The 9261-nt window shown below is 38.7% G+C and overlaps 1 non-coding gene and 1 pseudogene across 1 annotated transcript; one reads left to right on the top strand and one right to left on the bottom strand.

The window, feature by feature from the left end:
* Positions 1 to 5486: 5486 nt before the first annotated feature.
* LOC111998320 (small nucleolar RNA R71) lies at positions 5487 to 5593 on the bottom strand. The gene has a single exon (XR_002881447.1). It is a non-coding gene; the product is annotated as a small nucleolar RNA R71 (small nucleolar RNA).
* A 628-nt stretch (positions 5594 to 6221) lies between these two features.
* Positions 6222 to 9155, top strand: LOC136062671 (uncharacterized; annotated as a pseudogene).
* Positions 9156 to 9261: the final 106 nt, after the last annotated feature.

The following is a 9261-nucleotide window of genomic DNA, read 5'->3' as shown; positions in this document are numbered from 1 at the left end:
TCACAGGAAGGATAGTTAGGAAACTCTATCCTAGGAACCCTAAGCACATCCACAACGAGCTGCGGTGTGATAGGGATGCGCGTACCTCGAACACGAGCAGAAAAGAGAGGTATTGAACGATCTATCCTGTGCATGTTGGAGTAAAACTCCTGAATCAGCATGAGAGGACAAGTGACCAGGACGTCACACAGTGATTCCCATCCCCTACTGTGAATGACAGAGGGAAAGTCAGTGTCGGCGAAGTCCGCCAAAATAACTTGGCATTCCGAATAAGCACCTCATCGAGAAAAGTTCTTCGAAAATGCCTTGTGGGCATCTCCATCACGAAACCAAAGGTTAAGAGGAGTAGAATTAGAGGAAGAGGAAGCTCCAGAACGTAGAGGGTTCCAAGCTGGAGTGGATTTACGTTTGGGTGCCATAGACACTACTAATGTAAAAGAATGAGAAAGAGATAGAGAGAGAGACAATCAGAAAAGACCCAACACAGTTCACATATATCAAATATATTGAACAAGAAGTATGTATGCATGGGAATGCATGAACATGTGACATGCAAATTGAAGAACATCATGGGCTTAACCCAATCCAATCCCACCAGCACACAAACATGGAGCACACATCTAAATGCATGTAAATATCATTCTAATGCACATGAAATGCAATGTATGACATTTTGAAAACATCTAAGTGAAAACGCAACCCAAAATTTCAAGAAAAACTCATTAATTTTGAAAAACCCTAAAAATTTCCAAAAATCTCAAAACCTAAGTTTCAAAACATGAAATGCATGAGAAAGGAAGGGAAATAAGATCTTACCAAGTGATTGAAACCAAGGGAAGACCGAAAATCATGTGGGTTTGAAGATTTGAGAGAGAAAAGTGTGTTTGGGAGAGGAACCGCCTCGAACAAATTGAGAGAGATCGAGTGAAATGAGAGAAAATCGCGACAGGAGCTTAAATAGACACCTTAGTAAATCTCGACAGCTGAGGTGTCGAGAGGTATCAATGGTGCTGTCGAGGAGGTGTCGAGGAAATGGCTGTCGACAGCTAAAGGTATCGAGAGGTGTCGAGGAATAAGAACCAGTTTCAAAGAACAGAAGCTCGATCAATCGACCAGGTATCGAGGAGGTATCGAAGAGATAGGAACTTTCTCGATTGATCCATCAGGTGTCGAAGAGTTGTTGAGATTGCAATAAGAAAAAGGTTTGAGAAGCTCGACAGATAAGCAAGTGTCGAGGAGGTGTCGAGCTAGCAAATAAAAGCAATTTTTCAAGAATTGAAAGAACACAGCCATGAATGCAATCCAAAAAACACCTTAACCAGTGATCCAGTCAGTATATAAAGCTCTCAAAATCATCTCTCAACAAAGAATTAAGCACATGGATCCTCAAAAACACACACACACACACACTAAACAAGTCTAACCAATTTTATTTTTCAAAAACAAGTCAAGACAGTTTAGTGAGCATACATCAGCACATGTAAACACTTGTGATGGCCAAATCACATTGTACCTGCACATGTATTAAAAGTAGCAAAGAATGTTGCGTGTTGTGTATGAAAAACATCGCAAGATTGTATATGTGTATACATGTTATGACGATCTGAGATATGAGAAAATAACTTTAACTTACACACAATCATAACTGTTTGATGGGGATTATCACCTTCGAGGTACATCTTATAACTCCCACATCTCCTAGAATACACGCTTGCAACCATATTTAAAGCATTCTTGATCTTTTTGCCTTTTATTTTCTTTGCATATTTTTATTTTTATTTTTAGCATATCATATATGGGCATAAAAAGAGAGAAAAGAAATACCCAAGATGTTAAGCATTTGACATCGCACTTTTGCTATGCCGAAGCATACGAATGTCTTTGACACTGCAATTTTGCTGTGCCGAAGTATTCAAATGTCTTTGACACTGCACTTTTGCTATGCAGAAGTATACATGTGTCATATTATGATTGGCGGGCAACAGTGGTGGGATGGTTATTTATGCCTTTCTCTTAGGATTTTCTAGTCCTACCCGTCAAAAAGAGTGATACGAGTGTTAAGTTTAAGATATAACTTAATCTTACTCATCACAAATAAGAGCCACAAAGCTCACTTGCTTAGTTGTGCATAGAGATGCTCATCTAAGCTACAAGAGATATAATGTTTAGACAACTCTGTTTCATTGGCCATCCAAGGTACACAAGTACCAAAGTACACATAACACACACTGTTTTTGTATTTTTCAATTTTTTAATTTTTTAATTTATTTTTTATTTTTATATTAAAAACAAAATAAACAAAACTGAAAGTAAACACACAAAAACATGTTAAACAAAGCAAAACATAAAACTAGATTGACTCAACAAATATACAAAACACATAAGTAATGCAACAAACAAGAAAAACAAGAAGGGAAAAGAAAGTGATGAAATCACTTAGAGTCCTTTTTCTTTCACACCTTGGAAGAACCTTTCCTTTGATTGAACCCTTGAACCGGTGGTGAGGGAGAAGAATTGAAACCGTTCAAGTTCGAAAGGAACATGAGGGCTTTCAGAAGATCTCCAAGAGAAGCAAGAGAGGATTGAAGCTGATTTTGGCTTCCAGATGCTATCATGCCGTTGCTCTGTTGAGTGGCTAGCCACTTATAGCAATTTGGTCTAGTATGACCGGCAGCTCCACAATGATGACAGAGATGCTGCTTCTTTTGTTTAGGCTTTTGAGAGTTAGTCTTCTTAGCCCTAGGGTTTTTAACATCTTTCTTATCTTGCTTAGGGGGTGCTCCTAAGATAGATTTACCCTTGTCTAAGTTCTCACTAGCTAATTTAGTTTTAACATCAGTGTTCTCAATTTCAGTGTCATTAGCAAGAGAAACAAAAATAGTATTACTAGTAGAAGCAATATTAGAGAAAGAAAGGCCATACCCTAAGCCTGTTCGATCCGAAGCAATTTTCTAATTGCTAAGCATCTCATCAAGCTTTGCACTTGAAGTTCTCTTCAATTGAGCTCTGACTTGAGACAGCTCTACTTCAAGCTTCTTGGTCTTTTCAGCCAAAAAGTTGTTCTCAAACCTCAGTGCTCCAATAGTTTGATTCGCCTCATCAAACTTTGTGGACAACTCTTCACGATCAAGTTCCATATCACTGAGCTTCTTAGTGGCCAGCCTATACAATTTCTCATGCTTCTCAGAAAGCTTGTAAAGCTTCTCATAGGCTGAATGGATATCATCTTGATCATCCATTTTCTCAAATTTGGACTCCACCAGTTTTTCTTCTTCATCCACTTCTTCAACAATCCCTTCAGTAGGATTGACTATGGCAGTGAAGGCATTTAAGATTCCGTCATCCTCATTGTCGAAATCATCTTCGGGCTCAGTGTCACTCAAAGTTGCAGCAAGTGCCTTACTCTTCCCAATTCTCTTGAGATATGTCGGGCATTCATGCTTCATGTGACCGAATCCATGACATCCAAAACACTTTGGTCTTGCAGGAACAGTGTACTGACTGCCATCCTTAGCATCCTTCTTCCCTTTGTCTTGACTCTTAAACTGAGAAAAACTAGATTGTCTGCGGTCCTTGTCGAAGTTCCTCCCATTGGCATTCTTCATAAACTTCTTGAATTGCCTTGTAATGTAGGACTTCATCTTGGAATCTTCATCATCGGAAGACTCATCTGTATCACTGCTCTTTGCCTTCAAGGCCATGCTCTTGCTTTTACCCGTTTTGCCAATCCTAGATAGTCCTAGCTCGTAGGTCTGCAAGTTTCTAACTAGCTCAGTCAAAGGAATTTTGTCAATATCCTTTGATTTTTCTATTGCCGTAATCTTGGCATGGAATCTCTCAGGTAAAGATCTGAGCACCTTCCTTACAACCTTAGGTTCAGGGATGGTTTCCCCAAGATTGAAGGCTGAGTTCACTATGTCCTTGAGCTTGGCATAAAACTCATCAAACGACTCATCCTCCTCCATCTTAATTTCTTCAAAGCTTGTAGTGAGCCTCTGAAACTTTGAATCTTTGACAGCCTTTGTTCCTTCATAGGTTGTTTGGAGGATGGTCCAAGCCTCCTTAGCAGTTTCAGTTGAGGATATCTTCTTGAACTCCTCATTGGTGACTGCGTTAAATAGGGCATTTAACGCTCTGTTGTTGAAGTTAGTCGCCTTGATCTTTGCATCATCCCAATCGGCCGGTTCTTCTTTTGGCTTAGTCTAGCCAATCTCTACAACTTGCTACACCTTCTCATCTAAAGACTGCAAGAAAGCTCTCATGCGTACTTTCCAGTATGCATAATTAGTGCCATCAAATAAAGGAGGTATGATTAATGACTGTCCTCTATCCATGACAAACAGGAGTCAATGGATTAACATAGTAAAGATTAAACCTAATCAGAGTGTGCCTGCTCTGATACCATTTGATAAGCCACAAACTAAATGACCCCTTGTGATTAAACCAATTAATTAATTAGCCAAGTTATTAATTAATTAATTTATCATGCAATTGCGTGGAAGTACAAACAAAGCACTAAATAACTAAATATGCAGCGGAAATTAAATGACACGTTAATTTGTTTACGAATAGGGAAAAATTCAGGTCACCACTCCCGGTGATTTTCAGGTCACCACTCCCGAAACTCCACTATTATCAAATCAAGCGGTTACAAGTAAAGGAATCCTAAGTACCTTACCAACCTACAGTTGAACCCTTACTCCAATACCCAATTTGACTTGATCTGTAGTGACAATTATCACCTTTGATGCATGACTCCCAAGTACGTGACTAACCAATGCGCGAATCCCAATACGCGACTTCAAAACACCAACTAAGAAGGAGAGGTTGGCTGTAAAGTTCTTCAGTTCATCCTACACGATGAAGATCAGGAAGATGCTTGGTCACAAAACCCTTTGATGCAACTACACAGCAACTTCTTTAAAGAAGATAAATTAGGTCAAGAACTTCGTCTTTGATCACAATTTGCTTTAACAGAGATTGCTCAATGCTTTTGCAACTTGTGTACTATTTGACGGCTCTTAAAACAATCATTTTATATGTTTAGGGTTTGGAGAAAAGAAGGTACAAAAGCATATTCATGGATCCTAAGGAAATCAGATCAGAAAATTTAAGTTTATAAATCTCGACAAATAGCAAGTGTTGAGGTAGCTATTGAGCAGGTGTCGAGCTTTAATGAATTTGCACTTCAGCTTGCTTTTTCTTGGACAGACTTGATGACTTCAACACTTGACCTTGAAACCTTGTTTCTTGAAGTATTAAAAACACCTAGAACTACCCAATTACAAGTAGAGTGCGTTTTGTCAAAGGATTTAGCCAATTTACATAAATAAGTGACATATGTTCTTAACAAGTGAAAACACATATGTCCTAATAGGGATAAAGCAAAAGTTTGGTTGAATTCTTTGCGACCTGGCATCATTACTACATGGGAGGAGTTGGCACAAAAATTTTTAGCAAAATATTTCCCTCCCGCAAAGAGAGCAAAGCTAAGGAATGATATCACCACGTTCGTCCAATTTGAGGGTGAATCAGTATATGAAGCATGGGAGAGGTACAAAGATTTATTGCGAAGGTGTCTTCATCATGACCTTCCAACATGGCTTCAAGTGCAAACATTCTACAATGGTCTAGGAGTTACAAACAGGTCTATGGCTGATGCAGTAGTTGGTGGAGCTTTAATGAGTAAAACTCATGAGGCAGCCTATGAACTTCTGGAAGAATTGGCATCCAACAACTATCAATGGCCTATAGAAAGAGCAATGCCAAGAAAGGCAGTTGGAGTTTTAGAACTTGATTCTATTACCTCATTGGCGGCACAAATGGCAACTTTGTCTCAATAACTAGGTAAAATGAATGTTAATGCTATTCAAACTAATGTTGTTTGTGATCATTGTTCAGGAAATCACTCAAGTGCTGACTGCCAAGTGGGAAATCCTTTTGCCCAATCGAGTTATGGACAAGCAAATTACGTGTCAAATTTTCAACGTCAAAATAATCCGTACTCGAACATGTACAATCCTGGATGGAGGAATCACCCCAACTTCTCATGGAGCAATAACCAAGGGCAAGCTAAACCACCTCAGCAATTTCCACAACAAGAGAAGAAGCCAACACTTGAGGACATGTTCATGCAGTACTTGCAGAAGACAGATGTGGCAATCTAAAACAACTCAGCTTCAATCCATAATCTTGAGCTGCAGATCGGTCAGCTCTCAAGCATGCTCACAGAGAGGACTGCAGGAACTTTGCCAAGCAACACTGTCACCAATCTGAAAGAACATGTAAAGGCAATATCATTGAGAAGTGGACAAACATATGAGGAGCCAAAAGTAACAAATGCCAAACAAGATGAAGCTGTAGATAATGAGGAGTCAAAGATGAAGGAAGCCGAGTCAGAGATGAAAGAAGTGGAGCAAGCTGAGAAAACTAAGGAGGATGAAAGAGCTTCAAAATCCAAAAAATCTAGGGAAGTTACTTTTGAGACTTATTCTCCTTCAATTTATGATCCACCAATTCCTTTTCCACAAAGATTAAGAAAAAACAATGTGGATGATCAGTTTTCTAAATTTCTAAGTATATTTAAGCAATTGCATATTAATATTCCTCTCATTGAAGCTTTGGAACAAATGCCTAAATATGCTAAATTTTTGAAGGATATTATATCAAAGAAGCGGAAACTAGAGGAGCATGAAACAGTAATGCTGACAGAGGAGAGTAGTGCAATCTTACAAAAGAAGCTGCCACCTAAGTTGAAAGATCCGGGGAGTTTCACTATCCCTTGCACTATAGGAAAATCTTTTTTTGATAGAGTTTTACGTGATTTAGGGGCAAGTATTAATCTAATGCCTTTCTCTGTTTTTAGGAAATTGGGTCTTGGAGAAGTAAAGTCGGCCACTATCTCTTTACAATTGGCGGATAGATCTATTTAATATCCAAGAGGAGTCATTGAGGACGTATTAGTAAAAGTTGACAAGTTCATCTTCCCGGCTAACTTCATTGTCCTTGATATGGATGAGGATGAGGAGATCCCTTTGATATTGGGTCGACCTTTCCTTGTGACAAGGAGAACCTTAATTGATGTCCAGCAAGGAAAACTTGTTTTGAGGGTCGGAGATGATGAGGTCACTTTTGATGTATTTAAGTCTATGGAATTCCCTTCCGAGACACATTCTTGTTTTCAAATAAGTGACCGAGACATGATCATGGCCGATGAGACTTGTGCAATTGATTTTCAAAAGTTACCACTTGAGGTATGTCTTACTCGCTCTACACCTGTTAAATTCAATGATGAAGAGGTTAAAGAGTGTGAAAGATATTTGGAGGCTACACCACTCTTTCCTCCTTCAATGCAACCAAAAGTGGAAGACTTAAAATCATGTCAGCCAACATCTCCACCAAAGGAACCACCTAAACTTGAGCTCAAACCGCTTCCATCAAATTTAAGGTATGCTTTCTTAGGCCAAGACTCTACTTTTCCAGTTATTATTAACAGTTCTTTGAGTGATGTAGAGGAGGAAAAGTTGCTGAGAATCTTGCGGGAACACAAAATGGCTTTGGGTTGGACCATCTCTGACATCAAAGGAATTAGTCCTTCAATTTGTACACACAAGATTTTTAATGGAGGATAAATATAAGCCGATTGTCCAACCCCAGAGAAGATTGAATCCATAAATGAAAGAAGTGGTGCATAAAGAAGTGCCAAAGCTATTAGATGCTGGAATTATTTATCCTATCTCGGACAATGCATGAGTAAGTCTAGTACAAGTCGTCCCAAAGAAAGGTGGAATAACTGTGATAAAAAATGATAATGATGAACTTATACCAACAAGGACGGTCATGAGATGGCGAATATGCATAGATTACAAAAGGCTTAATGATGCAACTCGGAAAGATCATTTTCCTTTACCTTTCATTGATCAAATGCTAGAAAGACTTGCAGGGCATGCTTACTACTGTTTTCTGGATGAATACTCTGGTTATAATCAAATAGCCATCGCACTTGAAGATCAAGAGAAGACCACTTTTACTTGTCCATATGGAACATTTGCATATAGGCGGATGCCTTTTGGCCTTTGCAATGCGCCAGTCACATTTCAAAGATGCATGATGTCCATCTTCTCAGACATGGTGGAAAATTTTTTAGAAGTCTTCATGGATGACTTCTCTGTCTTTGGATATTCTTTTGATAATTGTTTGTCTAACTTATCTTCAGTTTTGCAGAGATGCGAGGAGACAAATTTAGTATTGAACTGGGAAAAATGCCACTTCATGGTAGAGGAGGGGATAATGCTAGGCCACCGAATTTCCTCTAAGGGAATTGAAGTTGACAGAGCAAAAATGGAAGTGATCGAAAAACTCCCACCACCAGCCAATGTGAAGGGCGTGAGAAGTTTCTTGGGACATGCCGGATTCTACTGACGGTTTATTAAGGATTTTTCCCAAATTACTAAACCTCTTTGCAATTTGTTGATTAAAGACACTCGATTTGAATTTTCTGATGAATGCTTGCATGCTTTTGAAAGACTAAAAAAGAAATTAATTTTAGCACCTATAATTGTGTCATCGGATTGGAATTTACCATTTGAATTAATGTGTGATGCCAGTGATTATGCTATAGGGGCTGTTTTAGGGCAGAGAAAAGATAAAAATTTTCATGTTATTTATTATGCAAGTAGGACCTTAACAGAAGCCCAACTGAATTATGCCTCTACTGAAAAAGAATTATTAGCAGTTGTTTTTTCTTTTGACAAATAGGTTCGAAGGTGATTGTCTACACCGATCACTTTGCTTTGAAGTACTTGCTTGCAAAGAAGGATGCTAAACCAAGATTGCTTCGATGGATTTTGCTTTTACAAGAATTCGATTTGGAGATTAAGGACAAGAAGGGTATTGAAAATTTGGTGGCGGATCACTTGTCTCGGATGGAGCTTAAAGGTATGGATGATGAGCAGCAAGTTCAAATAAAAGAAGCATTCCCGGATGAGCATTTGATGGCTATACAGGTTATTCCATGGTACGCTGTTAAGTTCTTGGTGAATCAAGAACTATTAAGGATGAAAATGGTTACTTCAAGGGTAACTAACCTCCAGAAACAGAGAAAATGGAGAGAGAGAAGATTAGAGAGGAAACAAGGAGAAGAAAGAAGCAACTGAATGATTTTACTTACCCTTTACAAATGTTAGTTACAGAGTTATATACCCCAAATCATCCCATGCGTTCCCTCAGAACTAACAACCCAAACAACTAACTCTACTAACC

The sequence above is a fragment of the Quercus suber genome, unplaced genomic scaffold, assembly GCF_002906115.3.
Source record: "Quercus suber isolate HL8 unplaced genomic scaffold, Cork oak 2.0 scaffold_438, whole genome shotgun sequence".
Classification (NCBI taxonomy): domain Eukaryota; kingdom Viridiplantae; phylum Streptophyta; class Magnoliopsida; order Fagales; family Fagaceae; genus Quercus; species Quercus suber.
This window is presented reverse-complemented; position numbering and strand designations above follow the sequence as displayed.